Below are 8,520 nucleotides of genomic sequence, written 5' to 3'. Positions count from 1 at the left end.
CCTAGACAGGTGTCTCCATAGAGGGGAGTGCCCTCCTCCCAGACCGTGTTCTGCTTGCCTACAGGCGGATGATTTAGCTTCATCTCCCATGATAGGCCTTGATGAATGGGGAAAGCTGGGTTTTAGTCTGGAAAGGAGAACATCTGGGGTTCCATTTTTTGAAAGAGAGCACCACCTTCTATCTCAAGAGAGTTTTTTTTTTCTATTTCCCCTCATTTCTTCATGGTACAAAGACAACATTTTTTTATTACTTTATTTAAGCACCATAGTTACAAAATTGTTCGTGTCTGATTTTCTGTTATAGAATGTATACCACCTTTCACCAAACAAAAAGTGTACTTTTCCCACCACTAATGTTTCAGTTTTCCTTCCACCCACCCACCCTCCCATCTGTCTCTAGGGCAGTTCTCTTTTTCTGTCTCTCAGTCTCTCTCTTTTCTTTTTGACACTATGGTTTGCACTATTGTTAATAAAGGAACACCATGCATTCACTTTATCTCCTTTATATACCCAATTCTTGTCCAGAGTGATACATTCCAAATATCATTGACAGAAATACTATTTCTTTATAATAAGAAGTCACTTACCTTTTAACCTCCTGGTAGTACAGTATTCTGTAAAATACTATGAGAACTAGATAGTGTTATATATGCTTACTGCTATATGAAATGAGTTGTTCATTGTTTTTATTTCTTCATAGTGTGCATACATGTAAGTAAATTGATATTTCTTAATAGCATATAATCAAGTAAAGGAAGGAATGCAAGCTTGAGAAAGAGACTGGAAGAAGAAATTTGGATAAAAAAATTATGTAATTGTTTTGATCCAAACTTGTAAAACCCAATTATTTAGACACATTTGCCAAAACGAATTGTTATACTATAGTTAAATGCCCTAAATATCAGTTATGGGAAGAATCTGGCCAGTGTTTGGAGAAATATGGAACATGGTTAGTTCTCCCTCTACTCATTCTTCCTCAAACCTGTGGGGAAAGATTTATGCTCTGAGGTCTCATGAGTCCACTGCAAGATGGGGCTCTTGGTGTGGAGAATGTTGAAGGGAAGAGAAAGCCATTGTCATCCTCCCATTACATTGGCCCACCGAGCTCTGAGATGACCCATTCCTTGTAGCTCACCACACAGTGGTCCCTAGAAGCAGCTCTGATTTCCCTCTCCATAGTCCTGGTGGCAACAAGCACAGAAGCTCCATCCTGGCAATCATATTAATCTCCATCAAGTGTCAACATGATGGCAAGTTTTTCTTTACTTGTTCAGCTACATTGAACTGATGTCATTACTTACAGACTCTTCACTTCTCATTATGGCATGCACACCATGATTGTCCAGTTAAAACCATTTCAAGTTTTGAACCCGCATGGGAAAATCAGCGAGACAGGATGATGTGTAAAGATGATGACACATATTCAGTGTCAGTGCAGTTCACTGTAGTTTGTGTGAAGATGAATGCTATTCAAAATGCAAATAAGAGGCAGTAGTATTTCAATAAATGTGCATTTAATTAGGAAAGTCATTGTCAACTTCCCAGATGAAAGGCCATTTTTCTTCTTCCCAACTAATCCTCTCACCATTTTGAGAGATCATGAGATCATCACCTCTATGTTATGTATTTATTTATTTTGGTTTTGGGGCCACACCTAGTGATGCTCAGGGCTTCTCCTGTCTATTCACTCAGGAATCACTCTTAGAGGTGCTCAAAAGACCCTAAAGGATGCTGAATTCAAACTAGGGTCAGGGATGTGGAAGACAAATGTCCCCCTCCCCAACTGTGCTATGGTTCCAGCCACCACCACCATCCCATGATCACCTTTATTCCTGAGCAGGTCAGCATTACTTTCTCCAAAAAAGAGTTCAGTAATGTGAACTTGGTGATTTTTCACAACACACCTGGCAAATGAAATCTGATAAAATTAATATTCAACTTTGTCCTGCAACCTCGTTTTTTAAGTGGATTTAACGAGGTAGAATTTGTTTACTAGAACACTGATGTTGTGGGGATGCATGGACAGCTATGGCTTACCCACCACCAGAGTGATCACATCCCTTCAGGCCCTTCCTCTCATCTTCTTAGTTCTGCCATCTGAGGGCAAAGGTCTTTAGGAAATGCCAACTGTGGGAATCTCCCTCAATACAGCAGCTTCAAGCTGGATCATTCTGTCTTTGTCTCTTGCCTCCTGATTTATCTACAAGTAATTGTATTGGAAACCACGGTATATATTTTGTTGTTTGCTTAGCTTGCAGGCAATACCAGGAGGTGCTCAGGGGTTACTATACTGGCTCTGTGCTCAGGAATCACTCATTGTGGATTCGGGGTGCCAGGGATCACAATAGGATTGGCTACATGAAGACAAATGCCATCCCCACTGTGCTATAGCTCCTGCCCCACCATGGTGTATTTCTTTCTTTGGCTTTTGGGCCACACCTGGCGGCGCTCAGGAGTTACTCCTGGATCTGTGCTCAGAAATTGCTCCTGGCAGGCTCAGGGAACTATATGGGATTCTGGGTATCAAACCTAGGATCTATCCTGGGTCAGCAGCATGCAAGGCAAATGCCTTATCACTGTGCAAACCTAGGATCTATCCTGGGTCAGCAGCATGCAAGGCAAATGCCTTATCACTGTGCTATTTCTTAGTGCCTTTTGTAGAGGTGGACTGGTAGGTGAAAGGGAAGTCTGGCAGGATTGGGGGTGGGGATATTGGTGGAAGGAAGGGACACTGGTAACAGGATCAGTGTTGAAATATTGTATACCTGATGCCCAATCACAAAGACTTTGTAACCTCACAGTGACTGAATCCAAAAGTAATTGAAAATAAAGAATGCGTGCTCGCTTCGGCAGCACATATACTAAAATTGGAACAATACAGAGAAGATTAGCATGACCCCTGCGCAAGTATGACACGCAAATTCATGAAGCGCTCCATATTTTAAAAAAAGAAAGAAAGAAAGAATGCCCTGCACCTTTCAATCCTCCTTTTCTTGGAGGCCATAAAGCACTTTGGCCTGTGCCTCTACTTTCAAGGATAGTTTCAAATATGAACCAAGTGTTAGGCAGAAGAATCTCCCAGGGTCTGAGACGAGCTACCTTGGTCTACACACAGGAGAAGTTCATTGTCTGTCATGCAAGAGCATGAGAGTAGCAGGAGAGAGGAGGGAAAAACTGGATCTCATTGTCAAAATCTGTCAAAATCAACTGCAGCTGATTTTCAGAAGATCCATGTAGAGCCTCAGGTCCTCGCCCACGAGCTTACCGAATGGAGGAACTCGGTGCTTTCTCCTGAACATTGGCCAGAAGCAGCCTCTCCATTTCTTTGTCTAGATTTGTCTCCCTCCCTTATCAGAATAAACAAATCCAGCATTGCAACTGGTGATTCCTTTGTCTCAACACTGCCCCCAAGCACTGACCACTTTCTCTTTCTGGGGTATTCATGGTTGGTGTCCACCCCCTTTATGCACCAGAGGAAAGCCCTGAGCCCCAGGGCTTGAGCCCTCTGCTTCAGGTCTGTTGTCTCCTCTTTGTCCTGAACCAAGTGCCAACACTCAAAACCACTGATGAATATCAGTGGCCAGTGTACAGACCTGCTTTATGTCTGACACCTGTGCAGAGTACAGTCAATTCCACAAATCTGTGAAGTAGCCAGTGGAAAAGCCTGGAACAAGAAGCAAACTAGAAAAAGACCCTAGTGAAACTTTCTTGTTTTCTATTCTCTTGGAAGGTGGAGCAAAAAAGCCATCTGAACTATCAAGTCATTCTCTAAGGCAATGCCACCTCAACCATGACAAAACACCTAACATGAGCATTGCTGGCAGCCCAGACAAACATCATCTTGCAGAGTCTCCCAGCATGGAGAAAAGGTTTCTGGGGGTTGCTCACTTTGCACAAACACAGCCACTGTTCCTCACAGCTGAGATGTAGCAGTTTTGAACTATACCAGCTCTGCCGAAGCTGAGCCTCCTCCAGTGTGTGGTCCTGGGGAAACTGCAGAAAGTCAGACAGATGCCACATGGAGTTATGGAAGCTCTGGTTGCACCTGATGGCCTGCCCCAGGATGATGCTTGGAAAGTGGGAAGCCTGGTAGAGGCGGCTCTGAGGACCTGTTCTGACCCAATTATGTTGAGACACACAAGAGGATAGGAAGATCCTGTAGAAAGTGCAGGCATGTGAACCAGGTAATGGTTCCAAAGCAATGTGACACATGTCAGTACTCCTCGGATGTTGCATCAGAGCCCTTTGGATGGGCTTGGATGGTGGTGGATGGTGATGGAGGCCTTTCTCCTCCAGCCCATGAAACATGGCCTTGCAACCCCCTTCAGCTGTTGGGGTGGCGGCAAGGAGGAAATTCACTCACAGGCAGGCTTCGGGAGATATCAGCTTTATTCATCCCTGACCAAATTGTGTGGTCTATCATAACCATTTACGCATGCTATCCTTAGCTTGCCCTGCATCTTAGCTTCTTTCAGCCATCTCTCCTCCTGCCATTTCTCCTACCTCCATCCTTGCCAATTCCTTTTAGCCCCTGAGGTCAAACCTTTTATTACCTCCCAAGACCCCTCCCAGAAATGGGAGGTCCATTAGCAGGTAAGATTACGCAGGAGGAATGGGGGTGTGGTAACACTCGGACTTGTCCAAATTACAGTGTTGCTCAAGTTCCAGATCCAACAGGAAAGCAAAGCACCACCTTCACCTGCCTCTTTCACCAGATATTAACTTACTTGGCTCTTCCACAACTGGAACTATTCCAGGGATCCTCACAGCTATAAACTTAAGGCTTTGGAACATGCGGCCTCTTCATGAGAAGGGAGCAATAGGGAAACTTGGGGTGCCCAAGCACAGAAAATGTTAAGTTGAATGCTCCAAAGGGTTAAAGTCAACACGTGGGAAGAAATTGAAGTTGTTGTGGGAAAATTCCACCTGTCACCTTGCAAGAGTGTGGCTCTAAGAATGGAGGTGGGAACAAACAGGTGGAGACATGTCATCGAGGCCGGGTGCCTTTTGAATTGCAACTAAAGTGGTCTCCCTTCCCAACTCCTCATAAGACATTTTTTCCAAGAAGGCTGCAAGTTGAAGAAACACACCAACAAATGTACTGTTTATAGTCATTTATGAAGCATACAACCATGTGTTAGTATATTTCTGGGACACTCTCTTTGCTCTCCTGCCACATGTATTCTTTAGAACAAGACCTATAACAAATAAGCTCTTTCCTCTCCCTTGAACCAAAGCCCCTCATATCAACAGCCCACAGAGCCTTCTCCAGGGCCTGTCCCATGTAGGAATGCAGTTAAGAGTGCTTTCCCGTGGCGATTTCCCCTTCTGGGCTCCATACATATCGTTTGTGAAGGATTCAAATTACTTTGAATAATAGAAGTATTGGCTCTTCATAAAGAAATCAAATACACTCCACTGCTATTTTCAAGTTTATTTTATTATTTTACAGTTCATATTTCTTTTTATCCAGAGGAGCTCATGCCAAAAATTTCAAAAGCACTCTTGGCAGATATGTAAATAATTTGGGGAGCAAATATCCAATTAATCCACGATGCAGATAGTCTCAGGGATGCATGTGAGGAAAATACGACTCAAATACCCTTGACTCCTTGGTCTTCATCTGCCCACACATGGCAAATACTCCAGGTTTTCTTTGATTCCGGGAAGCTAGTCAGTTATCAAGTCTGCACGTTCGCACAACATAAAAGTAGCTTTCTTTGCTTCCCACCAATCTGCCTTGTGCTGAAAATAAGTGAAACAAATCTTTGTCCGTCTGTTTCTTCCTGAGCTCTGTTTTATTTTTCTCTGCCTGTTCCAGGAGAGGATGAAAAATAGCTTGGATGGCTGTGATCCCACCAGCAAGCAGCTGAGATCGGGAGCCTGTCGTGTGTTCCCAGAAAACCTTTTCTCCTCACTCTGTCCTGGACTCCAGAAATCTGTGCAGATCTGTTTGCTGGCACTGAGGCTTCAGGAAAAGCCACGTCCAACACTCATGAGCTGGGACAAGGTAGCTGGGTCCAACTGTTTGTGTTCATGGAGGGAATGATGAATATTGGACCAGTCATAGGACGTGAAAAATCCCAGACCAAGCATCGTAATGAAAGGACTCTTGACAAACCTTTGCACAAGACAATCATGCTGACCATCCAGTCTTCATGCTGGTGCCATGCAGACCGACCCCCACATGTATTCACTGCAGAGAAGGTTCCCAAATCTCCAGTGAGGACTTTCTCCTGGAGTCTGGAGCAATGTTGCTTCTATGTATGACAGGTTCTCTGGAATAGGGAGGACAGAGGCTATCACACTGAGGGGAGATTTCCCCAGAACAGCAACCAGGAGAAGCCTCATCCACTTTCACCCATGCTCCCTGGCCCTTTGGGCACAGTGCAAAGACTTCAGGGAGTGAATATGCTCACAGTTCCTTCCTCTAGGACCCACTGTGGTCACAAAACCTCGCTCAATACTCCCTTGGGTATAGGACAGTCACATCCCAAACACTCAGGTCCATTTTAATGCTGATGGACTTATGCAGTCAGGTAGAGAAATGCACACACACATGCACATAGATCACAGTACAAAGACTTCTGGGGAATAGGGTTACACTTGTATAGCCATATACATTCATAGATGAAGTGATTGTATGTGTGTGTAAATTTGTGTGCATGTGAGTGTGTGAAACTGAGGGAGCATGTGATTCTATGTGTGTAAGTATATGTGTGTGTGACTGTGTGGAAGTGAAGAGCATATGAGTTTATGTGTGTATGAGTTTGTGTGAGTGTATGTATGTGAGAGAGAGTGTGTGTGTGTGTGTGTGTGTGTGTGTGTGTGTGTGTGTGTGTGTGTGTGTGTGTGTGTGTGTGAGCTGAGGCTGCCCTGGGCAGGCTCGGGTCTCAGGGCAGAGTTTGTCTGCATCTGTCACCACAGCCGGGACACTTACTTGAACCCTAAGTTCTGACCGTGTCTATAATCTCTAATCTGTACACTAGAAGCCACAGAGAAAGTACATATAAATTCTAAAGCTCCTGATGCACTAGGCTATGGTCAGGCAGATGAATGCAGAAAGGCTGGGCCCAGTGTTCTGGGAGACCCTGGTTCTGGGTGCTTTGGAGTAGGGGGTCTGGTTTGAAAGTATGGATTTGCTGCTCTATCTAGGGAGGCAGGCTCCTTACAGAACACCATGTCTGCAGCTCTACCACATGGTTCCAGCAAAGGCCCAGCTCAGCCTGTGGGTGCCTCACACAGTTTTGTCCCACGGGTGGCCATAGGATGTCTCTGCCCACATGGGACTGCAACACAGAGCCCTTTCTTGTGGTGGCCTGACTTGGCTTTCCAGGGGCACAATCGATGCCAGGAACTGGCCTGAGATGAAGCAACACAGAGTCTGGGTTGTTGTTGTTGGTTTTGATTCCCATGAAAGTTGCAGAAAATCCTGAAGCCACCAAGTGGAGTGCTAAAAGGGAACTTCTAGGGCTTGGCCTGAGCTGTATAGTACCTGGTTTCTCATCACAGATACTACCTGATTGTCATCACTGCCCGGGGCACATTTGGGGAGACATGGACATTGTGGCTTTTAGGCTTAGATGGGAGACTCACTCTAGATTCCCTGTGGGGGTGGGCCTGATCTCAGGTTCTCCAGATGTGCAGACCTTCCTTCCCAAACTCCTTGCGGCTCTGTACTCCCAGGGCTAAGTCCACCCCAGGGATCCGGGGACCTGACACCCCACCCACTCCATCCTGCTTCCCACCTTGTCTGGCCCATCAGCACTTTCTCTGAACACCCACAGAGGGTATGGCCCCCACAAACTGATCTTCTGGGAAAAGGCTTCTGCAAAGCCCTTGTGCCAACAAACTCAGAGCTGCTGTCCCCAAGCAGCTTCAGAAGAGGCTCCAATGTTGCTTCAGGGCTTGGTTAGGAAGGAGGGGTATAATTTGAGGTCAATTTGGCTTTGGCTTTTTCAAGAAAAAATAAGGTCAACTCTCGGTTTTCTAGCCACAATCAGTTTCATATTAAATTTCTTCCTGAACTTTCACCTTCTCTCAGTGAGGTGTTACAACATGGTTTGAAGCAAACTTGTGTAGGAAAAAGTTTCACATTTTGAAATTTAATTCCTCCGCAGAGTCCAAGGGTTGCTATTTTAGGGCTTCCCAATCCCATAGAAGTTTTCCCAAAGCTGCAGAGTAACAATATTTGCCACGTGGCATTCTTGTTAACATTTACTTTATTCTTCATGCTGGGCTCTATTGAATTTTATTTGAATCCTTTTGTTTGTTGTTTGTTTGGGCCACACCTGTCAGGAATGCTCAGGGTTACTCCTGGCTCTGCACTCAGAAATCAGTCTGGCAGGCTTGGAGGACCCTATGGGTTGTCAGGGATCGAACCCAGGTTGGCCGTTTGCAAGGGAAATGCCCTAGCTATTGTGCTATCACTTCAGCCCTTATTTGTTTTTTGGTTTTTGTTTGTTTGGGCTTTTTTTTGGGGGGGGGTTGGGCCACACCTGTTTGATGCTCAAGGGTTAC

At 45.1% G+C, this 8,520-nt stretch overlaps 1 non-coding gene across 1 annotated transcript; it reads left to right on the top strand.

Annotated features, from left to right (window-relative positions):
* Positions 1–2,837: 2,837 nt before the first annotated feature.
* LOC126005668 (U6 spliceosomal RNA) lies at positions 2,838–2,944 on the top strand. The gene has a single exon (XR_007494709.1). It is a non-coding gene; the product is annotated as a U6 spliceosomal RNA (small nuclear RNA).
* Positions 2,945–8,520: the final 5,576 nt, after the last annotated feature.

This window comes from Suncus etruscus, chromosome 3 (assembly GCF_024139225.1).
Source record: "Suncus etruscus isolate mSunEtr1 chromosome 3, mSunEtr1.pri.cur, whole genome shotgun sequence".
Classification (NCBI taxonomy): domain Eukaryota; kingdom Metazoa; phylum Chordata; class Mammalia; order Eulipotyphla; family Soricidae; genus Suncus; species Suncus etruscus.
The sequence above is the reverse complement of the archived record's forward strand: the minus strand, read 5'-3'. Positions and strand labels throughout refer to the sequence as shown.